The sequence below is a fragment of the Rattus rattus genome, chromosome 16 (genome assembly GCF_011064425.1).
Source record: "Rattus rattus isolate New Zealand chromosome 16, Rrattus_CSIRO_v1, whole genome shotgun sequence".
Lineage (NCBI taxonomy): Eukaryota > Metazoa > Chordata > Mammalia > Rodentia > Muridae > Rattus > Rattus rattus.
The window spans coordinates 14,800,449-14,815,159 of record NC_046169.1 but is presented as its reverse complement, the minus strand read 5'-3'; positions in this window follow the sequence as shown (position 1 = coordinate 14,815,159).

Below are 14,711 nucleotides of genomic sequence, written 5' to 3'. Positions count from 1 at the left end.
ATATCGCCTGGCAGATTTACCAACAGAAAGTCAAGGTGAGTGTGTGACTCTTTGGGCATAGCTGGGCAGGGCCAGGCTCATGAGTGTGGGCCTTGGTTTGTAGCTGAGGATGACCTCGAAGACCCGATTCTTACAGGCAGGAAGTGTCAAAGGCTCGCCTATCTTCTTTTGTTCTTTTCCTTTCCTTTTTTTAAATTTATTAGCATATTATTTATGTGTACATCTGCCTAGGACAAAATGTTTGCCTGAAGGTGGAGTTGCAGGTCCTGGTGAGCTGTCCGATATGGGTGGTAGGAATCACACTCAGGTCCTCTGCAGGAAGGAAAGCCATAAACACTAAAACAAGTAACACACACACACACACACACACACGCACACACACACACACACACACACACCCCAGAGGACAACTTTTAGAGGAGTCAGTTTCCTCCACCATGTGAGTCTCGGGGATCGAACTTGGGTACTCAGGCTTGGTGGTGGCTGCCTTTTCTAGCCGACTTATCCGTCCAGCCAGTTTCGGGTTTTGTGCTTCTTTGTTTTTAACATAAAATTGAGGGGCTAGAGAGATGACTCAGCAGTTAAGAGTCTGACTGCTCCTGTGGAGGACCCAGGTTCAGTTCCCAGTACCCATACCAGGCGGCTCACAACCATTTGTAACTTCAGCTACACAGAGTCCGCTGCACCCCTGCAGCTTCCAAAGGCACCCCTGCATGGTCGCACCCACATACACCCACTCAGACACAAGTACACACACATTCAAAGGATTTTTTAAAAATATGTAAAAAGATATTTTTCATATTATGGATTTGGAGAAGTGATCATTTCTACCAATAATAACATATAAGAAACAAGAGGGTGAGATGACTCAGCAGGTAAGGGCACTTGCTGCCAAGCCCGAGTATATGAGTTCGAATCCCAGACCCGCATGATGGAAAGCGAGAACTGATTCCTTAAAATTATCCTCTGCCTTTGACCTGTACAGCTCGAGTGAGCACAAACACAGATAGATGATAGATAGATAGATAGATAGATAGATAGATAGATATAGACAGACAGACAGACAGACAGATAGACAGCCAGAAAGACAGATAGGAGCTAACAAAAAGAAAGTGTTCACCCCTTGAGGAATGAAGGCCCCCTTCATTTCCCTGCACCTGTTCTCGCTCACACCCCACCAGTGATCTTGCTCACTCTTACCTTATCACCAGGCGAGGCATAATTAGAGCTCTCCTAGTTCAGCTCAGCTAGAAAACGGGTGCAGTTTGAGGAGCTAACTAGGTTTCCACGGTGACTTCAATTCACTCTGGGTCCTGGATGACGGATTGAGGAGCAGCAGGTAAGCCTTCTTCCTTTTAACTTCCTGAGCTTAACGGGATGAAGGATGACAGGGAGGCCGCTCTCTTAGCAACTTCTGTTCCGTGAAGATGCCCCGGTGACTTGGCTTTCATTATCCCAATTCAATTAGCTAGGCCTCTCGAACACAGGGTGACTCGGTTATCTTCCTCTCCCGGCGAACATTTCCCAATCCCCAAGCCCCGTTCTGCCTGGTGGACCTTATTTGCTCTTACTGAGTCCACGCCATCTACCATGTGATATTAGCACTAAATAATTTGGCAACTCAATTAAAGGAGGTGCTTCAGAGATTTTTATAGATTTACAGAGAATTAGAAGCTTGGTTTTGGGGTTTGGCTGTTCTTCAATAATGAGTTTTTCATTATGGTATTCCCAGAGATTGGAGCAGGACTTGCATCTCTCTGTCCTGAATATACATTTACTCACTCTTTAGCCACTCATGAATTACATGGAGACCTGAGGTCTACAGGCTGTTACCTGTGACAGGCCCAGGGCACTGATCTTCCTGTTATCTTATGTGTTCAGTAGTGAGACCCGCTGGTGATGTGTGCTCTGTATATTTAAATAAAAGGTAGTGGATTGGGGAGCTGGCTCAGTTAGTAAAGTGCTTGCTTTGAAAGCTTTGAAACCTGAGTTCAATCCCCAGAGACCACCAAAAAAAACCTGGTCACAGCGGCTTTCACTCACAGTTCCAGATTAGAGGGAGTGAAAACAGATGAACCCTTTGGGCTTGTAGCCAGCCTAGCCTGGTGAGTTCCAGGCTATTGAGAGGCAATGATAGATAATCAACCACACTTAAAAGATGTCCTATGTCCTCCAATATCACACGCACACTCGTGTGCACATGCACGTGCGATGGTGAAGGTTCCATGTGTTTTTGTGAGGTGCATGGCTAAGTTTCACCTTCAGAGAGGGTTGCTGGGTGAGTGAGGGTTGGCTTATCTTTTCACACCCTAGTCAGTGTAGGTGCCTCTCCTTTGTAAAGGAGTCTCCCATTACACAGCAGGGAGCAGGGTCCCTGAACAGGAGAGGGTGCGAGGCAGGACAAGGGTAGGCTGGAACCCAAGGAGAAGGCAAGAGCCAAGTAGAAGCAGGCCCAGGACAGTGAATGATCCAGAGAAGAGCAGGAAGCAGAGCTCGGAGCCAGGGGACACTAGCACTCGGGGAGGCAGGAAGCTGACTGAGAGGGAAGGCTGTCAGAACTCAGGAAGATGGGCAGATTTGATGCCCTTCAGTTCAGGGGGATACCAACCTCCAGAATGATGCTGGATAGGGGCTGAGGCAAAGATGGTGGGCTGTCAGGAGCGATGCCCTTAAAACCCTCCATTATTGATGTTAATATTATAGTTAGAGTTAAGTATGACTGGGTTCATGGAAAATCCCCAGCCAGCTGCAGAAGGATAATACAAATCTGGTGCTCAGGTTGCCTAATGATATTGACAAACTTGTGGTGGTCAGGATGCCTAATGATATGACAAACTTGTGATCTTTCTGAGAAACCAACATCCTGTTGACATCAGCTGACCACAAGAGCACTGTGTCCTTGGCCTGCGTAAATGTTTCCCGCTTCCCCCCTCCCTCTGTTACCCCTGCTATGGTATAAATTCAGCCTTGGGGAAAAACAAAATTGGTCACCTCGATCAGACTCTTGTCTTGGCATCCTTCTTCGTATCTCTTGTCCCCCATTCTCTCCTAGGTGGTCCCTAACCTCCGCTGACTGCCCTGCAGGCCGGGGCAGTGGGCAAATGCCTATCGCCATCTTGGAGGATGGAGCTAAGTTAGCTAGAGGAGAAGGTGGAGTGAGTCCACAGAGAGTAAAGATTTCATAGTGCCTCTGCACAATCCCCACGACTGGCTTGACTGCCCCACTCCAACTATTGGAGGATGCAAGTTAGAAAAGAAGAGATACCTGTTAATTAAAAAGATACATGCATGTGTGTGCATTTGAGTGTGTGTGTGTGTGTGTGTGTAATGGGTGTTCATATACATGTGTACACATACAAATGTGTATACTTGTATGCAGAGGTCAAATATCAACCTCAGATGTGGTTCCTCAGCAACCATGTTGCTCTTTGAGATAGCCTCTCATTGGCCTGCAGCTCACTGGCTAAGTAAGCTAGGCTGGCTAATCAGGGAGACCCAGGACCAGGATTAGAAGCATGCACAGCCACACTTTGCTCTTTTTTTAAGGTGCATTCTAGGGATCAGATTTTATGTTTGCCTGGGAAGTACTTTACCCACTGAATGTCTCCCCTAGTTTCTGTAGTTTTTGTTTGTTTGTGTTTGTTTGTTTGTTTGAATATACAACAGTGATTCCATTAATATGTGTTATATTGGAATATGACAAAGAGCCGTTGGGCAATTAACTTTATACATTAGATTGTTCTTGCAGAATTCCTACTGTACTGAGTTTAAAATGCTATCATTTTAAACCTCACAGGCAGAGGGGCTGGATAGATGGCTCAGCCATTAAGAGCACTTGTGTAGGGCGCCCTCCAGTGGTGAACAATGGTACTGCGCATGCGCAGGTTTTGCACCTGGTGTCAGTTGGCCATTAATATGCTAATGAGGGGCGGTACCATGCTAGTGAGGTGATTCATTCTCTGCCAATCCCTGGAGGACAAGTAGTGGGGTGAGAGTGGGGTGATCGTGCCCCACCAATCCCTGAGAGATTATTAGCATACTGTTGTATATATAAGGCAAGCGACTTTGCTGCTTGTGGTCCCCTGTCCCCTGTCCCTGTTCAAGAGAGCTGTACAGTAAAGGCTTGTTCGCAGAAGAATCCTGTTGCTGCGTGTCATTCTTACTGGCGAGATGTTGGGCGCGCGACAAGTGGTGCCGAAACCTGGAAACCAACATCACCGGTGCCGAGGGGACCCTTCAGTGTGCTGAAGAGGATTCAGAACTGGGAGAAGGTAAATTAAAAGGTAAGCTTCGAGAGGCATGCCCCTTTTTGGAAGAGAGCATGTCAGAAACGGAGCAGAGTGAGAAATTAGGCTTCGAGAGGCATGCCCCTTTTTGGATTTAAGAGAGCATGTCAGAAATGGAGCGGAGTGAGAAATTAGGAGCTTGCAAAAAGGAAAAGGTTACTAAAACAAAAGTGAAAGAGATACAAAAGGCGGAAGAAACGCTGCCGGAGGAAAAAATAGGTGTGCCCTGGAGGACAAAGTACAAGTCATCCGGAGAGGATACTTTGTATCCATTAAAAGAATTAGAAGCCTTAGAACTGGCTGGCAGTGACTCTGAGCAAGAGTTGTCAGAGTCAGAGGAGGAGGAATTAGAGGAAGAGGCAGCCATGTATGAGGAAGAAAGATATGGGCCTAGGTGGAGAGCCACTGTGAAGAAACCGAAAGTTATGGATCCTTTGTGGGCAAGGCTGGTAATTTTGTTTCTTTTTTTCTTTGTGTGGGATAGAGAAGCCACAGACCGCAAGCTTAAGCCCGGACCAAAACCTCTTTGGCGAATGGTCCCTGCCTGCTTAGAGGATAAACGATGTGAGGAAGCCATTAGAGCCGTTAGGACAGGTCAGAGGGTCAAGAAAGTATGTCAGAGGGAGAAAAGGTCTTGAAAGAAAAAAAGAAAAGAAAAGGAGATAAAAGGAACAGAGAGAAGGCAGAGATAAAAAAAGAGGATAATCAGGACCAGGAAACAAATAAGATATATTCTTCTTTAAAAGCCTTGACCTTAGAAATGTCAGACAATCTAGAAAGCATCACCGACAGCTTAGAGAAAGTGAAACTAAAGGTAGAACCATCGGGTCCCGGGCCTCCCGCAGAGCAACAAAAGGAAGCGCAGGACTCGACCTCAGTTCCACCACCAGACTCGTATTGACCCCTCGAATGGGAACTCAGGTGGTGGATACAGATTTTAAAGGCTGCAGTAAGCAGAATTCAGAAGGATCTCAGAAATTGAAAGCATGTGCAAAGATAAAGATTTGGGGTAGTGGTAGTGGTCAAAAGGGGACAAGGTAATAATGGTAAAATGTTTTTGTGTATGTGTTCTTTTAGAGTTATGTTAAAATCTAGAGAAGCAAAGTCGATTCTCATAGATGCTTTTAGTCTTTGGACCCTGACTAGAGACAGTTTACACCCTGGACAAGAGAGAGAATGGGATTGAGAAAAACAGTCCTCCCGAACTCTCCACAGATGCTTTGGCAAAAGAAGGAAATGAGCTTAAACTTTTTGGAGCTCTCCTGGGAACAGAAGGAGGTGGGAGACGTCTTGCCTCCTTGCTGGCTCCTATTGGAGAGGTGCTTAATTCTGGTTCTGGGTTCTTTAGGTAGGATATCTGGGTCCCTTTGGTTGAACACCATCTAGTTCTTTTCCTCTATGTCTATTGTCTGTCCTTGGTGCACCAAGCTGTCCATGTATGTCAATTTATGTCTGGGTTTTGCTTCTCGTTGCTTGAATGTTTTGTGTTTCATGTTTAAAAGAAAAGGTTAAAATTTTAAATGCTGGTTGATTCACCCATTGATGTAGCTTTAACTCCTTTCAAGAAAGGAACAAATAAATAAAAAGTTTCAATTGGCTTTTGGAGCTGGCATCTGTAGCTAGAAGCCTAAGTCTGCTGGGCAAGCTCCCCAGGGGGCTGGCTAAATGTTTATACTAGCCGATCCTAAAGACACCAGGAGCTTCACAGCTTCTAAGGAAATGGAACTGATGGCTGTCTCTCTTAGAAAAATCTTTGACTGTGATTATTGGACTCAACAGGTGACAAGGTGTTTCTCTTAAAACTACAGCTAGAAAAAGTAAAAATGGTGATTGATTTAAATATTAAAGGTATGTGTAGCCACTTCAATTTTGTTTCTGATTGGTTTTAAATGAATATTTTCTACATGCCTTGGTTATGGACTATTGGCTTTTAAGTTATTGGATATGGTTAAAAAAATGTAACATTGGTAACAGAAAGTTGACATAAAACTGGTAAATTTGGATGGAGTCATTCTAGACAACATGTGGCATGAGCCAATCTAGGGAAACAGGTCTAAATTGGGATGATATTTTTATGGAAATCTTATCCTAGAAACCAGGCTTCTAAAAGATTTTAAGGCAATGTCTCTTTGTTGAGGTATTGGAGACCGCACCATCGTGCGTTCATATGTAGGAATTGGCAGTCAAACCTTGTAGCATGAAGGATAGACTCGGAGTTTTGGAGACTGGATTTTGGGATGATGAGGCTGATCTCGAGGAAGAGGCTGCTCAGTGTGAGAGGGAGAGATATGAAGATTGTGGCACCCTAGAAGCGGCCTATGCAAAAGTGGTTAAGGTGCTTGAAAACAATCAATTGTTCATAGCACCTGAAAAGGTTCAAATGGGCCAAATGGGAGAATATTTAGGAACTAAAATCACTCCTCATAGTATTTCCCCTCAAAAAATTGAATTATGAAAAGATCATTTAAAAACATTAAATGACTTTCAAAAATTACTAGGAAGCATAAATTGGATTCGACCCTATATTAAAATGCCCAATGTAGATTTACAACCACTTTATGAGATCCTGAAAGGGGATTCTCAGCTTACTTCACCTCATGTTTTAACCAAGGAAGCACGATTATCCTTGAGGAAAGTAGAAGAAAGATTAGAAAAGGCAATGCTAAGAAGGTACAAGGAAAAGGAAGATCTCCTTTTGTGTATACTAAGAACCTTTCGTCAGCCTACAGGAGTGCTATGGCAACAAGGTCCACTTCTTTGGATTTATCCCCATATTTCTCCTAATAAGACCCTTGAATATTACCCTTCTGCTGTTGCACAGCTTGCTGTGTTAGGCGTTAAATCTTGTATTCAGCATTTTGGTATTTTACCCAAGAAAATTATTATACCATATACAATAGCTCAGATAGAAACATTGTGTGCCTTGATAGATGATTGGGCCATATTACGCTGTAGTTTTGATGGAGAGTTTGACAGTCATTATCCTAAGGATCCGCTGCTACAATTTTTTACTGAACACCCAGTGATCTTTCCTAAGATCACTGCCTCAGAGCCTTTGCCGGGAGCGTTAGATATTTATACAGATGGCTCCAAAACAGGTGTAGGTGCCTATATGGTTGATTCTCAAGAACCAGTATTAATTCAATACAGTCCAGGTACCCCCCAAATTACAGAATGTAAAATTGTACTGGAAGTTTTCAAAAGATTTCATGATTCTTTTAATTTAATTTCTGACTCTGCTTATGTAGTTAATGCAGTGCGCTCACTTGAAATTGCAGGGCCAATTCGGTCGAGTAGTACCGTATGTCAAATTAAGAAGGGTGCTAATCCCAACATATGGCTGGCCTCTTTGAAAGATTAAGAGTTCGCCCTAGATCATTTTTGTCACTGTCATGTGGAGTCATTGTATCCAGAGACCGGCAACTTTCCTCGAGCTCGGACCAACCTAAGACATGGGGCCCGGTGGCGATAGGGTAACCCTATGACGGGTAAGGCCGAGTTTGGATGAGAACGACCTAAGACAGGAGCAATGACAAGATTGACGTGACACCCAGATCTAGACCAGTCATTTTATTAAACAAAAAAGGGGGAGATGTAGGGCGCCCTCCAGTGGTGAACAACGGTACTGCGCATGCGCAGGTTTTGCACCTGGTGTCAGTTGGCCGTTAATATACTAATGAGAGGCGGTACTATGCTAGTGAGGTGATTCATTCTCTGCCAGTCCCTGGAGGACAAGTAGTGGGGTGATAGTGGGGTGATCCATGCCCTGTCAATCCCTGAGAGATGTTGTGTATATAAGGTGAGCGACTTTGCCGCTCGTGGTCCCCTGTCCCCTGTCCCTGTTCAAGAGAGCTGTACAGTAAAGGCTTGTTCGCAGAAGAATCCTGTTGCCGCGCGTCGTTCTTACTGGCGAGACATTGGGCACGAGACACACTTGTTGTTTGTCTTAGTCTGTGTTGAGCACAGCCCCCAAAGCAACTTGGGGAGGAACAAGCTAACACTTCCTTGTCACAGTCCATGATTCAGGGAAGTCAGGGCAGGAACCTGGAGGTGGGAACTCAAACAGAGCCTATGAGGGAACAGCCACCTGCCCAGGGCTGGCACCACACACCACACCTGGTGCCTTCTCACATCTGTCATTCATGGAGACAGTGCCACAAAGACTTGTTCATAGACCAATCTGATGGAGCTATTTTCTCAATTGAAGTTCCCTCTTTCTAGATAACCCTAGTTTCTATCAAGTTGATGGAAAACAAACATAAGCAAAGTAACTAACTAACCCCCCAATCAGCACACTGCTCAGGGGCTGACTTTGTTTCCAAGAACCCATCTGAGAGGCTCACAACCGCTTGCAACTCTAGCTCCATGTAATTCTGCTTCAGGGGATCTGATGCCCTTTTCTGGACTCTGTGGGCACCCACAGATAGGACTGTCTTTCTCATACATATATCGCCCTCACACACACGATAGACAGAAGTAAAATAAATATATGATAGTGGTGGTGGTGGTGGGGGGACCTGCATTCAGGCATAGTGGTACAGACCTGTAATCTCTGCACTGGAGAGCTGGAGGCCAAGGATTAGGAGTGTAAGCATACCCTCAAGTATGTAGCAAATATGAGGATAGCCTGGGCTATGTGATACTGTGCTTCAAAATGAACAAACAAAACAAACCCAGTCTGGGATGTGACTCAGTTGGATAGAGTGTTTGTCTTCTATGCAGGAAGCCCTGAGTTTCTTTTCTGGTATCATGTAAGGCATGATGATACACTCCTGTAGAGGCGGAAGTGGGAGGATAAGGACCTCATGGTCATCCTCAGCTTCTCAGTGGGCTAGAGGCCCGGCTAACCTGGGCTATGTGAGATGGAGGGATAGGCAAGAACCTGCAGACTGGGCCTTTACAACAAAATGATGACCTGCATGGAGAGTGGTACTAGGTTTTGAATAAATAGGACCTGGCTGTACCCTTCAGGTTAGACCATTTCAAAAGCCAAGTCTGTGGTTTTGCCATAAAACATTTATGATGTAGGAAGCAGATGCCACCTTATAGCAGCCCCTGCCAGTCTCTGCAAGGCCACATTGCATTTGAAGGCTTTGTTTTCACAGTGTTCTCAGCATTGACCCACCCCCTCCAGTCCTGAGTTATTCACTAATATCTGTTTGTCTGCTGGCCTCCCCAGTTTCAGCCTCTCCCCTTCCTCTTGTTTTAGAAACAGATGCAGTCAGATCCACACAAGCTGGATCCACACAAGCTGAAGCCTGAGTTCCTGAGTCTCTCTTCAGAGCCATCCATCACCCCCATGATCTGGCACGACCTTTCACTTTTTTCTCTGTTGCTGGTAAGTTCAGAGAATGGGGTGGTGCTAAGAGCCAACAATTCAAAGTGATGCCTGGGCTCAGGGTCCCTAATCACTTAACTAAAGAATAGGATTCACACCAACCTGTGAGGTAGTATAGTACCCCGTGACACTAGGGAGGTGGGCCCTGCTTCCTTGATACACCTCTCTTTCATTCAACAAGGACCAAGAGATAATTAAGGTGGGCAAGGTAGTACATACTTGTAATCACAACAGTGGGGAAGCAGGGACAGGCCAGACACTGGAATTCACTGACCAGCTAGCCTAGCTGTATTGATGCATTCTAAGCCAACTAGAGACCTTATTTCAAAGAACAAGGTGGGAATGGAGTATGGTGGTGCATGCCTTTAATCCCAGCATTCGAGATGCAAAGGGAGGCAGATCTTTCTGAGTTTGAGGCTAGCCTGGTCTACATAGCAAGTCCCAGGGCATATATAATGAGACCCTGTCTCAAAACAAAAACAAATGAACAAAAGCAAGGTATATAACATCTAAGGTTGACCTCTGGTCTTCATAGGCATGTGCACATGCAAGGTGAATAACATCTAAGGTTGACCTCTGGTCTTCATAGGCATGTGCACATGCACCTGCGTGCTGAGGACTGCATGTACCCATGCAAAGAGACCATCTCTGCCTTGAAATACTTGTGTTGCTTTTGTTTGTCATTTGTTCCTGTGCGTTAAACAGAGACAACCCGAAGGTGTGTGAAAAGCTATTGAAAAAGATCAGAGAGCTTGCCAGGGCAGATCAGAAGACCAATAAACCCAGGGGTTCTGTAGGGATGAATTTAACCTCACATTTCTGTTGCCTATTGAACAATTTGTGAGTGTTTCTTCCCTGTGACCATCACACTGCCCTTTGAGGATCCAATGATACATTGGAAGCATCCAGTCAAGACAGGTTAGCTTCATGTGTTTGGTGGCTTAGGTCTGTTGTGTCAGTATTTGGGAGCAGAAGCGGGAGAAATATGATAATTCTAAGCAAGCCTAGGCTACATGGTGAGCTTTAGCACAGCCTGGGCCATGGTTTCTTAAGGCAAACAAACAGGGTTGAGATGTAGCTCAGTTGAGAGAGAACTTTTCTAGCTAGCAACTTGCCATGGGTTCCGTCTGCAGCACACCATAAGTTGGGCACGGTGTTGCACACTTGTAACGCCAGCATTAAGGAGACCAAGACAGGCAAATTGGGAGTTCAAGGTCATCCTCAGTACATAGTGAAGTCAAAGCTAGTCTGGGTTATATAAGCCTCTGTCTCAAAAAATCCTTCTTTAGAAATGAAAGCAAGCAAACAATAAAAAAGGCACTGCCTTTAATAAGGACTGAGATAAACAAATGGCCCAGAGGGTTCTGGCTGTTCTGTTGCAGAACATCTTGCCACTGAAACTCATTCAGCTCTGAGAATACATCTTCCCAGTGTCTCCTCAGTGCAGAAGGTCCAGTTGGGGAGGAAGGCAGAGGGAGGGTATCAGAGGACTGTGGCTTTCTGCTTAAGGTACACACTGGCCAGAAATAGTAGTCAAATGGAATATTTAGGTAATGTCATAGTTTCATTTCTGTTGATATAACAAATACCCTAACACCCCCCAAAAAACCAAAACACAAACAAACAGACAAACAAAAATCCGCAAACCCCAAAACTCAGCAATTCAGGGAAGAAAAAGATTCATTTGCTTTCATTTCCAGGTTATATTTCATCATTGAAGAGAAGTCAAGGCAAAAACTCAAAGCAAATAGTCATATTCCATCGACGATCAAGAGCAAAGAGAGAATAAACACATCCTAGCAGCTTGATCTCAAAGTTCAGGGCTCTGCCTAGAGAATGGTGTTGCCCATAGCAGGCCAGGTCAATTAGTAATCAAGTCAGTCCCTCACAAACATACCTTGGGCCAACCTGAACTAGACAATTCTTAGCTGGAATTCTCTTAGCAGGATATTCTAGGTTGTGGCAAATTGACAGATAAAACTAACAGTAATAGGATTGGGAATGTGGCTCAGTGGGTAAAGCGATCTGGCAATCTTTATGTCCCTACTTTGACTCCCTGAGACTCATGGTGGAAGGAGAGACCTCATTCTCGAAAGTTGTCCTTTGACCTCCACTCATGAACTATACTGTATTACACACATACACAAATGATAACCGACCAGCACAGGTCCTGTTGGTATCAACTGTTCATTCAGTGTTTTCCTTCCTTTTGCTGGCCTAGGGGGTCTAGGACTCACTATGTAGAGGAAGTTGACCTTGAACTTAGTCTCTGTTTCACCCTCCTGAGTCCTAAGATTACATACGGTTCTACACCTAGCTACTGGTCTTTTTGGATTTTCCAAACAGGGCTTCTCTCTGTCATCCTAGCTGTCCTGGAACTCACTCTGTAGACCAGGCTGGCCTCAGACTCAGGAATCTGCCTGCCTCTGCCTCCTGAGTACTGGGAATATGGGCCACCACACCCGTCTTTCTTTCCTGTCTCCTCCCACCTCCCTGACTATGCCCCTTGAGGCAGGGTCTGATGAGCCTGAGGTGGCCTTGGACTCTGTATGAAGCTCAGGCTGATCTTAGACTTCTGAACCCGACTCCGTTTACTGAGTGCTGGGACCACAGGTCACATTTAAATCACACCTATTTTATACAGTCTAAGGATTGAAGCCAGGTCTCCATGCATGCTGGGAAAGCACTTTACCAAGTGAGCTACATCTCCAGGCCGCTATTAGTACTCAGTCCCTGGGACAGAGCTCAGTGAATAGTTCAGTGGTGGTGCTCTGCTCATTGCAGTAACAACCTCTGTGGCTTCCCGTGCTCACTGTGTGAATCTGAATTTACCCCTAGGAACACAAACAATGAAGGAGCACACCATTTCTGACCCTTAAGGGAACAAGTTCCACATCCACCCATCCCGCTGCCTTCTCAGGCTCTGAGCCTGGATTTGCGCGTGGTAGACCCGTTGGCTCTCACACTGAGCGACCGAGAAGCATCGGCATCCGTACTGTAGCCCTGTGGTCAAAGCAAACAAACCACCCTTGGGGATGGGTGGAATAGCCAGTGTCTCAGGGTTTCCTCCTGTGGGTTCTGCTTGGGGAATGTGTTTGAAGGCTCTGTTACCATGGCACCTAGCTCGGGACAAGGATACATGGAGAGCAATTTCGGGAGAGAAATAGAGAGATTTCTCCCTGGACTTCATTGCAGCCAAATGGATGAATTGGCTTCTTTTGCTTCAATAATCCTGGAACGGTGGGCATCCCCAGGGGCCTGGGTTTTTGTCAGAACATTAACTAGCATGCACTGCACAGTGTGTAGCCCACATTTTAATTTGGCTGGCAACATTGGCGGTGACTAATGAAGGCTGTGGAGTATGTTCGCTTTGTGCAGACGAGAAGCTGGTTTCTACTTCTCAGTGACATGTGCGTAGAGAACCCCTCAGGTGCCTTCAAAATCTGAGATTCCAGCATCTGCCCTTATGTGCTGAGCCTTACTGTGCAAACCCCCAGGCCCACAGGACCTTTGGGGGGTCTCCAGAGATGCAAAAGAGAAATCCAGGGCTGGGAGAGAGACAGTTCATTGTAAAAGGGTTTGTCATGCGAGTGTGAGGGCTTCAGTTTGACTCCCCAGAGTCTGGTACGCATGTCTGAATGAAGGCCTGCCTTCCCAGCCTCCTCAGGGCTGTCCTCTCTGCTGACATTAACAGGTTGAATGCCTGAACTTTAAAAAATAATGTTCTTCCCCAATTCACACACACACACACACACACACACACACACACACACACACACACATTCTTCTATTTTCTCCTCCCCTTCTTTCTCAGCTTCCTGCAGGAAAGGGATCTGATGTGTTTGTTTCAAAGAAAGATAGTTTGAGAGACTGGAGGGATGGCTCAGTAGTTAACAGCATTTGCTACTATTGAAGAGGGCCCAGGTGTGATTCCCAGGACCCATATGTGGTGACTCAGACCTCCTTGTAACTTCACTTCCAGGGAATTTCACACCTTCCAGGCACATGTGTGGTTCATACGTGTACATTCATGCACATAAATATTTTAACAACAACAACAACAACAACAATAATAATTAGGACCAGCAACATGGCATAGGGAGTAAAGTTGTTTGTTGCCAAGCCTCTCAGCTGAGTTTGATCCCTGGGTTCCACATGGTAGGAGGGAAGAACTAATGCTCAAAAGCTGTCTTTTGGCTTCCACACATGCACTATGGCATGCATGTACTTCACACACTACACTTTAAGTAAATGGAATTCAGAAATTCAAACCAACCAAATAGGAAATGAGGAGGAGAAGGAAGAACAACAGCAAAAAGAACAAAAAGTAGTCATCATCATCATCATCATCATCATCATCATCATCCCCGTGGCATGCATGTACTTCACACACACACATGCAGACATGCTCACACACATACACACACACACACACACACACACACAAACACACACACTAAGTAAGTAATTTTAAAATTCAAATTGACCAAAGAGAAAACAAAGAAGACCAACTACAACTACTACTCCTCCTATAAAAGGAGCTGTACATTAAGCCTGGGTTCCCTGGCAGCAGAAGTAAAGACTATTAAAGTCAGTTGCTCAATACGTGTGTGTGTGTGTGTGTGTGTGTGTGTGTGTGTGTGTGTGTGTTTATGTATCCATGTATAGCCTGAAAATAACCTTGAACTCTTGCCTTTGCGTCTCAAGTGCTGGTATGGCTGGCGTGCACTGCCACACCCAGGTCATGCAGTGCTGGGGATGGAGCCCAGCTTTCTGCACACTAGGCAAGCATCCTACCAACTGAGCCACACCGAGGATTTGGGGATTCAAAACAGGAATAAAGTATCTTTTCCTGGCACTGGAAATTAAGAGGCATTGGCAGGCTTAGCCTCCCATTGCTTAGCGTCAACTCCCAGCAGTCCATTTGGTGGTGTTGAGCCTTGTGACGGCCTTCTCAGTAGATGGTAAGAACCCACCACGCCCCTGAGTAATGAGAGTAGGACTTGGCAGGAGAAGACTCCTCAATGTGGCAATGTCTGCAGCCTCAGGACTACCTATGGGGGGAGGGGAGGCTGGGGGGGGAGGAA